The sequence below is a fragment of the Molothrus aeneus genome, chromosome 7 (assembly GCF_037042795.1).
Source record: "Molothrus aeneus isolate 106 chromosome 7, BPBGC_Maene_1.0, whole genome shotgun sequence".
NCBI lineage: Eukaryota > Metazoa > Chordata > Aves > Passeriformes > Icteridae > Molothrus > Molothrus aeneus.
In genome coordinates this window covers 25693411-25711516 of record NC_089652.1, presented here as the reverse complement: position 1 = coordinate 25711516, position 18106 = coordinate 25693411, and the positions used below count along the sequence as shown (strand labels likewise).

At 38.4% G+C, this 18106-nt stretch overlaps 1 protein-coding gene across 1 annotated transcript in view; it reads left to right on the top strand.

The window, feature by feature from the left end:
• The window catches only part of CNTNAP5 (contactin associated protein family member 5), a 271512-nt gene that overhangs the window by 51111 nt on the left and 202295 nt on the right, over window positions 1-18106 (top strand). The window lies entirely within an intron of this gene.

The following is an 18106-nucleotide window of genomic DNA, read 5'->3' as shown; positions in this document are numbered from 1 at the left end:
CTATGCAGAGTTGTAGAGCTTGAGTTATTCTGGAGTTAAAACAAGGTAACAGTCCCTTCAATCCTCAGAAATCCATAGATCTAGATACCGAGCTAGATTGCGAAAAGATGCATCAGTAGGAGTTTCTTTCCATACCATGCACAATTAATACCTAGTTGTGAATAATCCCAAGTATAAATGAATCCTCTGGGATTTTGGTTTGTGTCTTTTTTACTTGGTAATGAAATGAAGCCTGCAGTAAAATGCCTGGATTGAAAAAGTTGGTGACAGTATTTGGTGCATCTAGTTCAGCAAATAAGACTTTCCCTTTGCTGCTGATGAAATCACCTAAAAAATCATGAAGAAATGGCCTAATGGCAAACTTTCTTTGAGTGTTATGTGATGGTTCAGTTTTTAGCAATTCTAGCAAAAAATGAAGGCATAATGCAGCGGAGGACTAAAAGATAAAGCAGATGAGCTGTGGCTCGGAGCACGTTGTCATGGAGAGAGGTCTCTGTCTGCACTGCAGTGCCTCGTTGCAAAGGCACAGCTGGAGGTCCTCAAGGGCTTTAGGGCAGGGGCTTCTCCATCCCAGGGGCAGCAAAGGTGGGAAACAAAGAACCTTGCAGCAGTGCACTGTGCAAGGGCTTCCACTGCTGCTTTCCAAGGATGGGGGAGAGTATGAACCAGAAGTAGCAGTGGTGGGACTTTGTTCTCTGAGGAGGCTTGGTGTTGTCTCTTAAGCTTCCACGGTGAAACCAGCTGTTCCCAGATCCTTTGGGAAGAAGGGAGGAAGGAGCTGTTGGGTAAGACACTGAGAGTGTCATCTCTCAGCAGAGCGCATGCTGAGGTGTGGCTGGGCTGCAGAGTGCTTCAGAATAACAGGATGTAAAAGACCTTTGGGTTCCAGTGGTTTGGAGGGACCTGTGCTTTAATGCAAAAAAACAGGTGAAGACAGTTGACTATAAATTTTAATAGTCATCTAGAACAGAAACAACCACTTTCAAGTATAAAAGATAAGAAATAATAAGAATTTAGTAATAGTAAAACATAGTCCTGGAGAACCTTTAAGACCAATTTAAATAATATTGCTTTGTAAGGTTCACAAAAAAAAAAACAACAAACCCACAACTTTACAACTTGCCATGTTTAAAAATCAAAATTAACTTTTAGAATACCAAGTTTTTCCAGATCTGAACTGAAAATAGGTTCCAGTTTGTAGTTTGTTTTAGCTTCAACAGATGATGAAATGAGAAAAATAACCTTCCCTTACGTAAACATGTAAATAGCAGGTCCATCACATAGCTGTGTGAAAAGAATAGTTCAGACTTCCAGTATGAGGTCTTAAAATGAGAAATAAAGAAAAAAATAATAAAAAAATCAATTAATATATTTGTTTAAAATAAGTTATTCAAGTGAAAATTCCTTCTAGCATATCTGTGGGATTTAATGATGCATTATTCAGGTCTCTTTCCCCAAGAGGAGAATGCAGATATGTATATTGACGTTTGTTCAAACAGGAGTTGGATACTTCTAGTTTACTGCAATACTTTTCTATCTTAGTTGTTGGTTGAAGTTTTTTAAATACCCAGTCTGTTAAATTATAGAGAGATATAGGTATACCTTATTTCACATGCCAAGTTAATATAAAAGTATAACAATATATGAGTTTGTTTAAAATAAGTGTTACTGATACTGCATGTACAAAAAAATTGTGGAATGTATTGAGGAAGAATGGTTAATGGGATTGGAAATGAACTCGTTTTCAAAATAAAACAAGTTCTAAAATTATAAAACTCTTCCTCTTGTGTAAATGGCCTATATTTTTACAGGGTATTTGTTGACCTATGCAATGCCTACTTGGTTAATGGAAAAAACTAAAACCAAAGGAGTTTGCTAGGAGTTTAAGAATAATACAAAATATGAAAGCAGGACTTGGAGACCTAGTCTTGTTCGTGTGATCAAAAGACACTTTTTCTTAGTAGGGTCTCTGCTATTAAGCAAAGTATTATGATAGTAAAAGTTGCCAGAAATCCATTTCAACTACATAAGGTGTGAAAAGCTTGATTATGAATGAGTAAACACACTCTGGTTGGCATGGAAATACAGAAACTAATTTTGGACCAGTCATATTTTCATGCTGCAGTGGCTTGACTTATTAGCTGTTGCTTTCCCATTAGCTCCAAATCCAACCTTCTCCCGCAGTGCTTCCAAAAATACTAAGTTGTACTTGCAGTAAGAATGCAGTAAAAATGTATCTTGTTTGAACACAGGCGGCTCACCTTCTGATTTCTATCCATAGCCCATTGAAATGTAAGGTTTTCAGATTACATAACTCAGAGGGCTGGAAAGTAAACAGAACTCCCAAAATACTCTAGATTGTTTTTGTATGCCAAGTTTTCTGAAAAGCTGCTTTTCCTCCAACTCTGGCTGTGAGTAGTCCTGATCCGTATGATTTTCATGGAGAAGTTTTTTTCTGAGAGCAGACTCAAGTGGCACTGATCTGGCTGGTCCTGTGTAGAATCAGAGGCTTGGGCATATGGAGGATGCAGTGGAATCTGAGATATGAATACATCTGGCCACAACTGTGGCTGTACTTTTCCATTGAGGTTGTAAGGCAGGGTTGGGTACAAGCTTGCAGAGGAAAGCAAGCTTTGATGTCTCTACTAATTGGAAAGAAAATTAAATATTTTGGCTTCATAGTGCACTAAAAGAGAATTTCTCCTTTACAAGAAATATAAATACACTCTCAAGTAGTTATGTCTCAAGAATGCCCATCTGACCACTTGACAGGTGGAACTAATTCAGCTAATCTTTGAGATGCTGTTAAAGCCTACAAAAGATTTTATTTTCAGGGCATAATTACATGTCTGCCTTGTTTTACTGCATTAACAGTGTAAGTCGAGTTTCTAAAGGTTGCCAATGACATAAATTGCTATGAAGCTGAGAGTCTGCAGTGACAGAGAGTATTTTAAAAAAATGCAGTTTCCAAGAAATGAAAGCCTTTGACCATGTGGAAATGTCATGAGTTTATGGATTTCTTAAGTGGTTTTGTTTTTTTAAAAAAATTAAATTATTCAAAATATAGAAGTTGTCCCCTAAAGGGTGTGTATCATGCAGTGATGAAGCTTTCCAGATGAAGTTTTATTCTCTTGCACTTCTCAGACCAGCATTGTGAGAACACGCTTTCCTCTAACACTTACTCAATTTGATACCTGGTGGGGAGGCACCAGGCCAGAGGTAGGGGACTTGAAACCAAATAACATGATTCTGTTGAATGACTTGCATATGGCTTAGTGCATCTCTACAAGGTCTTACTGGAGTCAGTAAAGCTATGTGATAGCACAAGTTGGCTGTTGTGATTATTCTTACAGGATTAATGTTGTAGCTCTGCATGCAAAGTGCTTTGCAGCTACCACATGTGCCTTGTGCATACCACTTGGTAAGCAGGTCTAGTGATGGGGAAAGGCAATGCTATTTAATACATTTTCCCCCGGTGAATTTCCTTGATTCTACAATCTGTTAATAAAATTAAAAAGAGTATTTTCGTACTAATTGTCATTAAATCTTTCAAATTTCAGAGAAGGGGCTTGGAGTCTTTAGCAGATGGTTGAAAATGAAATGCACTTTGGGGGAAACATAAGCTCTGCCAAATCTGGACCTTGAACAGAACTAGTCAAATAAACGGAAGTGAGACACAGCAGGGATGGTTTGGAATAGGCTTTATTATGGCCAGAGAGCTTCAGGCTGTGAATGACCTAATCAACCTAAGTTCCAGACATACACCTAAATTAGCTTCTACTCTACCAATCCTCATAGTACTCCATTTTTCTTTACTCAAACACCATCCTAACTGATGTGAGCTCTTTTAACTGCACATGATTGTCCTCTTTTCTACTCTCCTATTGCCTGTATTTTAATTTTCTCCTTTAGTTTTCTCATCCTTTTCCCTGACTCAATTCTGGCAATTTTCATGCATTTGTTGAGTTTCAAATGACTTGTTGTTCTATGAGAACAAGCAAAAAGAGTAATGGGAGCAAAGCTCCTCAGTGTTGAGGGACTATGGAAGGCTGTTCAGTTTCCACTTAACTGAGAGGATTTCTGTGTGACCTTGTCTCCTGCCTCATTTCCATCTCTGCAGCATGGGGACAAAGTGACATGCCCTGCCAGAGGAAGGGAAGCCATGCCTAATGTCATATCAAGCACCATTCCAAAGGGGTCCCTTGCTGCCTGCATTTGCTACCCTGTGTAGTCCCTACTGCTCTTAGGACTGTTGTTTACAGCTGAAATAGCAACCAAGCTTGTTCTTCCTTCTGTTCATTTAACCAGACTTGGCTTGATGTGCTGCGTGCAGCCCACAGCCATTGCTCCGCTCAGGCAGCGGCCGCAGAGCGTGGCCCTGAATGTCACACGGACGTGGCCTTGTTCTGGAGACACTGGTGCAGGCAGGAAACTGAAATGGAATAACACGACTCTGATCATGCTTCTCATGCTTCAGTATTAGCCAGGGCAATGACAAAATGCTATAAACATCCTCCAGTTAATAGGTAAATAAAGGCTGCATAGCATCGTGCTGGTCTCCAATGGTTAAAGAATGGTTCAGTGTGAAATTTGAATGGCAACAGCTTGTGTGTCACTGTGGTGTGAACTTGATTAAAAAAAATTAGCTTTATTTAAAAAATAATATGCTGTGTATATATATGTTATATACTAGTATATATTATATGTAATAATATACTAAACGTATATCTTTATAAATCTTTCGCAATTCACACTTTTTATTCATAAATCATATAGTCTTATGGCCTTTGAATATGGCCTCTGCTTTGTACCAATAGACATGAATTTTCAAAATCTTTTTGTGAAAAGTACCTTTGAGATTAGGAGAGGCTCTTTAGGGGGTTTGATGTGGGCACATAAATAGTCACTTGAATTTATGAGGCATTATTGCTCTGGAATTAAAGAGAACAGGAATTATCCTAGTGTAGTATGTATTGGTTTCAATCACCTGAGGTGATACACCTAAATTCTGGTACATTATCATGGTTTTAACATGAATTTAGTGGTTCACACAGAGGTATGCAGGGGATCATGTAATTTCCCTTTGTCATTCTGGTTTCAAGTGACCATAGTTGTAATGATTTACTGGAATTCTAATTCCCTTAACAATTAGTAGGCACACTGGAGCCCACTGGGTTTTATTCAGAGCTCATTGAAGCTAATGGAGGAGAAAAAAATCCCTTTGACCTCATTTGGCATTGGCTCAAGCTCTTTGCAGTTGAAGCTGATGGCTTCATCAAAATCCACTTAACCTTCCAGGGATGAGTGTGTGACAGGGACTGGCCATCAGGTCATTCTGGAGCTTCATGGGTCTGCTGGGAGGGGCTTCTATACTTTTCTTTCATTATTCCCTTTATTTCCAGGTAGGTGAAAGGAGCAATTTCAACAGTAGCAGAGGCCAGTGTGATGTTTTATGTGGTCTGTAATAATATGGTCCAACCTCAGTGCTGTTTGAGTAACCCAGGATTCATACAGTTAATAATAAGTGTAGCAGAGGATATGCCTTAGAATTAGCATTCTGACATGTTTGTTTTCCTTGTTTTTACACTTTGAAACATCCTGAGGTTAAAAAACAAATTATATGTCTCACTCCCACTCCATTATTTAATCATATCCCTGAATCTTTCCTTGTTTTAGATGTGCCTTTCCAATGAACAAACCTACACAGATAAACACCTAAATATAAGCAACTTTTAGCATGTTGGTTTGGAACTAGTTTCTATTTCAATAAAAAAGAAAACAAATAGAAATAATACAGTTGAAAATAAGAAAATGATCAGTCTTCCTTAATTCTTCCTCAAAAATGTGATAAATTCCACAAAATCATCTCTTTAATGCTCTGCATTATCATATAAACACAAATTTATAGATGTCATTATCGTACTAAAGTTTTTCTTGTGTCCTGGAAAAATAATTTATCTGAAGTTCACCTTATTCCATTCAGTTTAGTAAGATGCAGAAGGAAGGTTTTCATAGAGTTTCTCCAAGTTAAAGTCTGAGTCTGAGCCTGGTCTTGGGCAAGCTGTGGTAGGGAACCCTGTGTGATCTCCCTCCCAACCTCAGCCACTCTTTGATTCTGAATTTCATGAGTGATGCTCTTCAGTGGCAAGGAAAGCAGTAAGATCTACTTGTTGACTCCTCTGGGGCAAATCCTCTTTCACCTTTTCATTGGGCTGATGTACTGGGTTATGATGCTGCAAATAACTGCTTGTGAGATAACCATCCTTTGCATTTCTTGTGTTGGAGGCATTGGCCATGGATCTTCTGAAAGTATATTCCTGTCCCTTTGATTAGTGCTAGCAGCAGGGAAAGCTGTTTCCACCACTGAGGGATATGTTTAAAGCTATGTGTAGGGCTTTGGAATGTGACACCATTAAATGTTAATGTGCATTTTCAAATAAGGAGCCTCAAGGCTAGAGGTAACTCTTTGATCTTTAAAAAGCTTGCCACATAGAAGGGGGAGTTTGAATGTATACTTACATCTGCAAACACTTGCAGGTAATTAGATTTTAGTTTCAGGGCTGCAGGACTTTGCAGAAATTATTTGGATTTCAAAAGGCTCAAAATAAACATCAATTTCTATTTGTCTCAAGGGATTGAGAGGGGCATAAAACAAACCTTTAATGGCCTGAGCCACGCTTTATTAATTGCTTTGTTGAAGAGATAAAACCTGTGGGAGTTTGTGTATTAAAATGGGATGTGAACCAACAGAAATCCAAGCAGGATCTGAATTTGATTTAAAGTGAGTAAGAAAATACACAGCTGAGCTTTCTTCCGTTGTTTAAAAGATTATTACCCTAATATATACAGTGCTTTGTTTTTAAAAAGTGTGTATGGATTGAGCCATAATTATATGTGAAAGCATTTGAGCTAGTCATTCAGTATTGAAGGAATTGGATCTGTCTAAACAAAATGACGTGCAATTAGGGAGCATGGGGGAGTTGTCTGTTTGCCATATCTGAAAATAAAGTTATCAAATTATTACCCAAATTGTTCTACAGCTGACAACTGTATCTAGAAAGGCTTCTTATGGTAACTTTGCAAAGATGGCTCAGGTTTGTATACTGTTTGTGACAGGGGACAGTGAAACATAGGAGTTTGGCTGTTTTGATTTTTTTTTCTTTAATTGAGGTGTCTATGTTTTTTTGTTTGCAAAGTTCCGCGCAAGGAGGACTACTGATAGAAAGTGAATATTTTCCTTATTGGATAAAAAATGGCCTCTTTAGACAAAACAAAAGGTAGCTGACTGCTAGAGTTCTGCTGGTGTTCAAACTGATACATTTATCAATACTTTAAATCAAAACTGCCATCTTGTTGAATTTCATTGTTTTGGTTTTTTAGTTGCTTGATTTTTCACTGTTTTTAAAGAATTTTCAAGAATTCTGGTTTTGTTTACTCCCATGTGAAAGAAATACTGCACTGCAATCCTTAGTGTATTTTATAGTTGTTATTTATTAATTCTGTTATTAATGTATGTGAACTTGCTGCAGAACAAGTTCTACATAATCCTCTAGTGGACAGTCCTACTTGTTCTGGGTATGTCCTTTTCCCTTCTTTTTCTCTTACTGTGTATTCACATAGCTTATGAGAGTTTTCTCCTCCACCTTCAGTGTTTTGTGTTAAATCCAGGAGTTACTGTCTGTTTCTGAAAAAATAATGCAGAAAACTGTATGGGTTCAAATTATCATGACAATTAGCAGATATGTTTTGCAGAGGGTTAGGAAATAGCTTCTACTTCAAAGAAAATACAATGACAGAGATGCTGAAGTGGGTTTGAGTTATGGACCAGAATTACAGACATGTAAAGGCTGAGGACTGTGGTCATACAGTGCCAGGAGTCTTGTTCAGAGCATGGGATTAGAGCCTATGATTGCATAAATTTGTAATGAAGACTGTAGCATTGATATAGTCTCAAATAATGATTCTCAAAATAATCACAGGTAGTTAGAAAAGTTTGTGTATAAACTGTTTTGCTTGTTTGCTATCATGTTATATCTAAGAGATCTCTATGTTTCTTTTCTCCTGTGGCACTAAAAACGCCACTATGACTGATAAAGAGAGAACACAGTGCCCTGAGAAATGCCTGGAAGAAAATTTTCATCTTTAAACTGACATCAAAGCTGCATTCACCTTGCTTTAGAAGGGGAATTTTGAACTTTTTTCAATCCTGTCTCTTATCTAAACCATTAACTTGCATAGAGGAGTCTTAAAAATTGGTGTTTCGGGGCTAAATAAGACATTTTTGTTGGAGGTTATTGAGACATGAAATGATTACTTATCATCCCTTGAAATGACATTACATTTAAATGCAATGGTACATGGGCACTTACCGCTACCTTCATCTCTGTTAATCCTTGCTCACAGCCTGCAAATTGAACATTCTCTCAGCCTTATGGGATGCACTGAAATTCTCACAGTTATAATTGGTTTTCAGTGTGCCATCCTGCATGTTGCACAATTTGAAGAGACTCTCTTCCAAACTGAAAACATTTAGTGAACCCCTCCAAACAGAACACATTTAGTGAATTCCATGCTGTGTATTCTTTCCCCTTTAATCAGTTTTATCCATGAGTTCACCAAAAATTCAAAGGGAAAATAAAAATTGAATTCATTTTATCATGATTGATTTGAAAATTCAGGGGACAACCTCTTGGTTATTGATGGCTTTTAAATTGCTCTGCATTGTTAGCTGGGCCATGCCTGTGAAATTCATCAGCATTCCACAATCTGCCTCTGTTGTTTGCTTACAGATAGCAGCTCTAAATTTAGATGTGCACAATATAACCTTACAAGACAAAGTTATAGCATTAAGTTATGGCAGTCTGAAAGTCTTTGCAAGGTCTGCCTGTATAAATGAGCCCTTTCCCATAGAGGTCCATGGGAACCAGAGCAGAAACATCATCTTTAGAAAGGCGAAAGCTGCAGCCTGATTGAGTTTCTCACATGATGGATATTGTCCAACCTCATTTCTCTTCTGAAGCAGTGGTTGGGCTAAAAAGAGAGAGAATGGGAATGAGGCATCACACTCATGCAGATACTCCTGGGTCTTCCTCAAAGGTGGGGGTAAACTGTGTGATTTCAAAGAAACTGGGAGTATGTGAACTGTGGTATTGTGCTGGGGAAGAGGACAAGACAAGAACTTACAAAGAGCAGATTCTTCCTTCTTGCACTAATCTGTGAATTAGTGAAAATTGTGTCACTCCCCAAAAGGAAGTCTATCATGGTAGTTGGATTCTTGTTTTTCTTCTCTAAGGTACCCCAGCTACACTGTGCATCTCTACAAAGGCAGCAGAGTCTTCCCTTACAGGTCTGGTCTTAGGTGTCCATGGTCACAGGTGTGATGGTGATAAGCAGTTGGTGTTGGGCTGCTCCACTGAAGTTTGCAGCAGTGCTGCCACAAGCACACTAAATTTTAAGGGTGACTCAAAATGTGAGGAATAGCATGAATGTCCATCTATATGAAAGATTCCTCAGCTTGGAGAGGTGGGAGAAAAGCCTGGAGAAAAGAAGATTCAGGGGAGCCCTCATCACTAACTACAGCTACCTGAAAGGGGGTCGCAGCCAGGTGTGGGTCGGTCTCTCTCCCAGGAAACCAGTAACAAGACAAGAGGAAGCAGCTTCAGGCTGTGCCAGGGGAAGTTCTGGTTCGACATTAGAAAGAGTTTCTTTCCTGACAGGGTGGTTAAGCATTGGAATGTGCTGCCCAAGGAAGTGGTGGAGTCACCATCCCTGGAAGTGTTCAAGAAATGACTGGACATGGCACAGCTCTGGCTTAGTTGATGTGGTGATGTTCAGTCAAAGGTTTGACTCAATGCTCTTGGAGGTCTTTTTCAACCTTAATGATTCTGTGATTCTGTTCTGTGATTCTAAGCAGTCAGGACTATGTTTCTGCCTCATTTGGCTGAACATTAAGTGGTAGAAGATATAATGGCTCTACTTAAATAATTGATACAATTATTTTTCCAAAATTTATTATAAAATGGATTTTTTTTTTTTATTAGTGGTGTTAGTTATCTGAAATGGTCATTTTCTTCCACCTGCAAATAAAGCACTTTTGTTTCCCAAACTGGTTTTCATGTTCTAGTCAGGATAACCTATGTGCTGCTTCTTTTGTGCAGAAGTTCTTCTTATTTCTCTCCTGCTCGTTTGTTTGGGTTTTTCATCAATAAACCTTATTCTCAGCGAAACAGGTATTTACATTCCATTTAAAAAATTGTATTTGCAAAACTTAGAAAAACTGCTTCACCAATGAATTCCTGAACAATTTTAACACTGAGTAACATCAGCAGAAAATCTGCTGTACCCCCTCTGCATTTTAAATTTCTGTAGGTGACTGTCTACAGAACTCAGCCCAGCTGGCTCTGATCATTCTTGTGTTTTTCTTCTAATAACGATCCTGGCAGCCTTAGGTGCACATACATTAACGTTTTTCCTGCAAATGCAGTGTTGTTTTAATTGTATTGTGGGATCTTCAAGCATATACTATTCTGGTTTTAGAATCCATGTTGTAATGGGTGGTGTCCTGAACTCCTTCAGTGATGGCCTCTGGTGAACAGAGCATGCTTGTAGCAGAGTCTGATGCTTTTGAAGGGCATCAAGTTTCTCTTTTTGTGAGTGCTGCTGAAAATTTTGAAATATTAAAAGACAGTCTTGATCTTTGGTATAAATAAAATTTCAAACTTTGTTTGAAATGCATGAGTAGTAAGTCTCATCCAGGCCAAGGTAAAAAGAGTGCTTGTGATAATGTGATGCTGTGTGGCTGGAGAAAAGGGCCTCCATGTTCTTAGATTTTTTTTTTTCTTTTATAATGTAGTAAAAACTGCCCTGTGCTGACAAAGTCACTTGCCTGTGTTTTTCTGTACAGTAAGGTAATCTCAGGATACATTTCCCTACCATGGTGTGAGGGGATTTATACTGTCTCTTCTCTAAAGTGTGTTGAATGTCAAAAGGGCAGACTTCAGGTATAAAAGTCACTTCATCTGTTGTGCCAGCTTTCTAGGTTTATGCTCTCAGGTCAAAGATCAAAGCACTCTTACATTAACAGGATATCAGAAATGTGGAAAGGAGAGGCAAATGGGCACAAGAAGCATTTTATTCTGAGGAGAAAGTAGTAAGAATCTCTGGCAACTGCTGCTACACCTGCTGAGAGTAAATCACAGCTTTGGACAATAATGTGCTTTTGCAGGTTGTTCATAGAAATATAAATGTTGGAAGTCTGAGTCAGCAAATCCTTTTGTTGCAGTCCTTTTTTGTTTTCCATATAGAGCAGTTTCAATAATTTTTGAGTGTCAAAAACTGATTTCTGTGATGGATTTGCTGTTCATTGGCAACAGCTTATTCCTGACAACGAGCCTCTGATGTAATGAAAAGCATGTGGTATAAGATAAAGTGATGGTACCTTCATTTTTTAGCTGCAGACATGACTCACCTAAATGACATGGACTATGACAGAGCTGAAATTGGAGAGCACTTCTTCCTTTAACTTCAGATCATTCTTCTTTAACTTTATTTTGTTAGTAATTGGCTTAGTCTGATGTTCTTTCACCCTCTCAAAACAAGAATTGCTTCTGCATATTAGTTTACTGGAACTGCACTGATGGCTATTTGAAATTCATAGTTTGAGCCCTGTCGCTCTGTTACTCAAATGCAATTCTACTTCATTATTGTGAGTGTGGAGTTACATGGAGGACATGCTTGTTTCAGTAAAAAAATAAGACCCAGTATTGAATCAGTTATATGAGAGCCCCTTAGTCATTCAAAATTAGACTTGACCACTTTTTGTGAGACAAGGTTATACGTGCACACTGTATCATAAAAGATACTCTATAAATGCACTGATTGAGTAATACTTTTATGCCTTTACAGGCATATGAAGGAACACTTATGTAATTTACAGTTGCTTAGGAAAAGCTCATGATTAGCTTAACTATTGGCATTTATTTGCAGTATAGCATGAAAAGAAAAAGGAACATTGTGTTGTTAAGTACTTTCTCTAGTGTCTTATATCTTGAAAAATATGCCATGCATTTCAGCTAACAGATGGAGTTCACAGCTGTGCATGTACGTGTAGCCAGTCTCTAGGAAAAAAAAAAAAAAGGAAAAAAAAAGGAATTTCTTTTTACAGAAAAACAGGTTGTTTGGGGTTTATTTTATTTTTCTCGTCATGTTTTCAAGCATCATTTACTTAGGTCGTTAAATTGATAGTAGAACCTAGTTGTACGTGGTAGTTCCTGTGAGAGGCTTTTTGTAGGGACTGTTGATATAGAAATAATCTCCCAATCTCTTCCAAATCTGTAGCCATACTCCATTTTACTGCACTTTTGTGTATGTAATTTTTTTTACCCCTCACAGAATCTCGTCCTTCTCCCATGCACATGTATCTCATTGGACTATAACAGTGAAGGTTAATTTCCACAGTAAGCCCAAGCATGTATTTTTTGCCTTTTCAAAGGAGAATTGTACCTACAGAAGGCGGGAGAAAACAGATGAAGTGAAAGGCATCAGTGGTCACTCCTGAGGACTGTTAAGAGGCATGGTACAAAATGCATGGTTTATATCTTTAAAACAAAGTATGCCATTAAGTGGGTAATGCTAAGAGGAATTTTATCTAGCCTATAAATACCAGTGAATCTTTTCAACTTCAAATCCCAGTACAGAGACAATTTACAATTGCAATCAAAATGATGCACACAATTTAACTTCAGTACCATCTGTAAATCTGCTGGTATTTTAATAATGAATAAAATTATATCTTGGCAACAGAAGTCTCACTGAAATAATATACCTTTAATTCCAAGTGAGACCTCTTAAGACTTAGCTACAAGGCCTCTGGTTTACGCTGAAATCTCCTTCATATTTATTAAAAAAATTGACATATCTATATTTAAATAGATATCAGTATGCTAAAGTCCTGTGATTCTGTGAAGCTTTTGTTAAACTCCTTTGAAATTTGGGGGTTGTGGTTCAAGCAGGGGTTTGCACAGCTGCCCACAAGCACTCCTGCCCTGACTGCACCTCTTGCATCTGCTTCAGCAGAGATGTAGGAGCAAGGTCTATTGCAGGAGCTGTTTGGTGATGTGCCCCGGGTTCTTGAAGTAGAGCACCTACAGGAGGCCCTTCCCTTAAAATGCTTTTATTACCATGTGGTAGAGCAGGAGGCACGACAGTTACCCTCTTCTGAATTTGTCTTTTTGCCTCCATCATGGCACCTAACCACACCATTCTCTGGGTTGTAATTCTCTCCTTTTTCATCTTCAATTTCTGTATTTTGCAGAGAGGAGGCAATTTTGGCTCTGTTAATAGTTTGCATGCTTTGTCCTGTCCCCCACCCTTCCCTCAGTTTCATTATTGGATGACACCAGTCCCATGTTCCTACTCTGAGTGCTGCTTTCATGGTATTTATAATTATTTTGGGATGCTTGTGGTTGCTAATAGAGTAGCTGCAGCATAGATCTGAGTCTTACTGTGGCTTGTCAGATACTTAGCATTGATAGTGATATGAGATTGCTAGTGTAAGTACCAGTGTAAGTAATTACTTATTATAATGATAAGAGATTTTGACAAACAATGTATTAGCACACTAAAAAAAAAACCCTGCAAGCTTTGCAGTAAAGGATTTTCTGCATGTTTGTCCTGGTGAAGGTACTGCAGTAATAAAAGCAGTTAGAGGCTGATGTTTGGAAAATCTGTGGAGCCCAGTGACTGGAGATATTTGACTGATGGTGTCCTTTTTATCAAAGCTTTTGTTCAGGAAATGTTAGTGACCTTTCTGGATGGCCTTCACAAGTGGAAATCAATGTGTTTTGCCCCACTGGCTCTTCAGGTGAACCAGGGAAACTGGAGCAGGACAGGTTTGTTAACGCTTCTCAATTTGGGCCTGCAATGACCCTGCCTGTTCAGGGATTGATCCTCTTCAGAGGACCTGCTCTAAGAAGCAATAGTGTGACCATGATGGGTTCCTGGGGTTTGTGATTTTCTAAATGTCTTCAATGCCCACTAATCAGAAGTTTTCCAAATTTGTACCACCTGCTGCTGCTGCTGAAGGCTGTCTCAGCCTTGAAGAAGGTTATAAACTGGATCATGCCAAGCCTACCAACGCCAGCGTGAAATGTGTCCTGGAAGAACTAGTAAAGTTAGTCTGAATCTGATTTCTGTGCAAAGCCTGTTTTGATAATATGTTAACTGTATTTGAGAAACCTGCCATTCTTCAGGAGCATTTGAAATACTGTCTCTCTAGGCCTTGGATACATATTTTTCAGTTATTTTTTTCATACATGTCACAGATGTTGAAGGCCTTCACAATGTACAAAGTTTAACCAGGTATTTGGACAAAAGGCCTTCTCTGAAATTCCAACTTATGTACTATTACCTAAAGTTGGTATAATCTGACATGTTTCAAAGAAGCCTAAGAGTTAGTATCTAAATGTCACTTGAATGATTTTGAACTGATAACATTTATATTTGTGGGATTGTTCAAAGCATTCTGTAAAAAAAATAAAATACATGGGCAAAGAGGGAGAAGATATTTCCTTGTTTTTATTTGGAGGGTAATTAAAGCTACAAGAAAAGAATCAAAACTAATCAATAAAACAACTTCATAGTATGAAAATAAAAAAGATAATAGATTAATTTCTCCTTTTTTTTTGTTAATTTTATAATTTTTTCTAAAAATCTTTAGTGAATAAAACCCAGAAAATTCAGGTTGATATATGTAACTCTTTTTCTTAATTCCAGAAGCAAGATTGCTTATGAAAGTTCTAGTAACACTCATAACACTGGAAATGCTGCCAGTAACTATTTGTTTTTCAGAAGTTGGCATGTTCAAGGTCAGCACCCTTTTCTCAAATGCAAATCAACATCTGTATTGTTGTGTGGTTTGCATAAAACAGTTGGCTTATAGGTACAATTAGACCCTCTTTTTCATGATTTCTTGGCTAATTATCTTGTCAAGGAAAACATAGGAGAAAACAACTGAACAACTGGCTAGTAAAGGCACTTTTGTGAGTGTCCAGATGTTTTAAATGGTTCTGCAGTGTAGAATTATTCATTGTTAAAACCAATGTTTTTAATAGGCGTATAATGCAGTTAACTCCAAGAAGCAAAGTTTCTGTTCTGACAGGCAAACTTCCAAAGCAAATGGATTAATAGATCAGGAACTATAGGTAAGGAGCTGTAAATGTGGGAGCACCTGAAATAATGGTTTTTTTCCTGCCACATCAAGGTGGGGTTATGAAGCCTCTTGAAATGTGTGTGTTGGGATTGTATGGGGGGAAACAGGATACGCTAGTTTTGCTTTAGGTTTTACCATGGGTCTTCTCTGATCTTGCATAAGCGCAACATTTTTCATCTCTCTCTTGTCTGCATCCGTCACAAAAAGAAACATGATAATAACCTTCTTTCTTGGAGAGTTTTTTAATCTTGAGAAGTGTGTCTTTGGTGGTTAGTTTGTTTGCTTTTCAGTATTGCCTTCTCACGGAACCAGGGCCAATGGAATGCCCTTGCTGTACATGCACATCCCACCTTTTTGAACTCTGTACCCTATTTCAGCTAAGTTTTACAAAGAAATATCAGTCTCAAATGTGTACATGTTGGGTCTCTGACAAGAGATGTATCAGAGCTGTTCTGCAAATGATCTGGATTGTTGTGCATGTACAACTTGACTGGTGCACCCCTCAAAGCACTTTGCTGTACTCTGGAATTTCATTTGGCGTGTAGAAACTGTGCCATATTCTGCATTGAAGGTGTGTGCATGTAGAGCTCTTGGTTCAGTGCAAAGTTAGTTTTGACTGAGTGAAGGGCAGAAGAGTGACCTTGCATCTTTTCAGAGTATCCATTCAAAAATAATCTTCACTTGGAGGAAATTTCTGCATGTACTCTTGAGTCATCATTACTCTATAATCGTGTACGCTATAATCAATCGTGACTCTCTTATCTGTTGAAAGTTGGGCTGTATTAGTCCTGGTGCTCTCAGAACTATCATCAATTTTTTAATGCTATCCTAAATCCTGAAGCCTTAAACTTATATGTTTTTTATAGTTAGATATTAATTCAGGGAAGGTTTCCTAGCTGTATTTTAGCTGTTTGTTCTTTCTTTTTTTTTCCATTTATTTTTTAGAACAAAGCAAAATAAGGATCCCGGAATTTAGTGTGGAAATGATGTTGCAGTTCTGTAGCAGTAGATATACAGATGAACATGCATTGGGACAGAAACAGAGGATATGGAAATTTAGATGAAGCATCTCCTAATTACAGGAGCTAATTGTCACCTCTCAGCCTGGAGCCTCTAGAGGTCCCAGGGAAAACCTTAAAGGTGTTGCTCTGAAATGGTTTCCTCTTGCTGTGATGCTGAGATACTTGGTGTCCCATAGGTATCCAGTCCTACCTTTGGGGAGCAGTGGTGGACAAATGGAATCACAGGCTGATTGATGTGCTGGGTTCTCTTGTGGCCCAGGAGCAACCACAGGGAGCTGAAGAGAGCCAGCAATCTACACAGTGTTTAAAGTGAAATCTCTGCATTTGGTTATTTTCAGCCTCATGTTTTAAGTGTTGCTGAATAGTCCTGTAGATCTGTCCACCAGGATTTTAGACTTTCTTTTGAGAGGTTCCCAACCCCTCTGCTGGTTTTATAGAATGAAGGAGTCTGGATGAATTCAGTGTCCTCATGAACTCACCATTTCCAATCTTTATTTAAATCTCTGTTCAGGTCATGAGTGACAGTGAATTTAAGACCCTCAATTTGCAGGTGTTTTGTTTGGGATTTTTTAAGTCTGAATAGAACAGTTATGGCCTGATCTCATGGTGTACCAGGAGACCTCAAGCCCTACACTCTTTGAGATTCGAAGGGTGTAAGTCATAGGGAATCTGCTCAGGACCATGATACTTGTTTTGTTAGCTAATTATCCTCGTGGCTACAACATCAGTGCAGACTTGTCCCTAACGTATCTATCTTGCAGATCTTGCTAGGCCTTTTTGCTCTTGGGAATCAAAGAGATAGAAGGGTTTTTGGATAGAAGTTTGGTTTTTGAGATCCATCATTCAATGCACTGATATAAATTATATTGATTGCACTTATTTTCCTTCATATAGAGCTGGATTTTGATTGCAAAAGTATCTGGGTTGTTCTAGAGAGTCATTGTAGAAAGGGATGAGAAATATTTTAATGTAATCTGTCTCAATATGAAAAAGTATTACTTAGGTTTAGAATAATCTAAATTCATTTTCATAACTATCAAGCAAGTTTTGCTTTTATTGTCTTTTGTAGCCTTTCCTTCTCCCCCTCCTCCCAATCCTTGTAAACTGCATATTTACTCTCTGAGTGCAAGAACGCTGTGGTGGCCTGAGATCCTGGTGACCTGCAGGCCTTTTCCAGTAATTAGGTCCATGTTTGCTCCATGGGAGATTCAATTAAAAATGAGAGGGTTTTTTTATTACTATTATTCCCTACTGAAACCCCAGATTATGTTCTTGAGTGTTTATGTGACAGCATTGTAATGAGAAAATTTACTTTATTTAATTCTGTCCCTGTTCAAACATTATGGGCTCAAAAATTCCATTTGAGTATTAGCATAGCCCATCTGTCCTCAGAAGCAGTTGTGAAAGAAAGAGGGGAGAAACTAATTTGGCCCCGCATGTTTGTGTGAGCTTGGGGAAGAAATGATGGAGGTATTCAGGTTTTGAGATTTTAGTGCACCCTGAGACACCTGTGAAGCATGGGATACACTTTTACATGTTGCAAAAGCCCCCGCGGCATGTTCCTGTGTGTCACTTCCACACAGAAATATGAAGTTGTAATTCCTACGTTACATACCTGTTCTGTGGAAAAACTATACTGGACACACAGCACCCGGGGTGTTCTCTAAGGGCTGCCAGGGCATTACTGCACTCTTCCAGTGCCTTTTGCAACAAGAGTCAATGCCCTCTTTTAACTGCAGGGTAGACAATCAAATCTCATTCACTGAAAGCACAGCATTTTCCAGTTTTTCAAGCCTTCGATGTCTTAAAAGCAGCTCCCATGTGGTTGTTGTCCCACCAGACTGGGACATTCTGGAGGGTTAATTTCAGTTCTCAC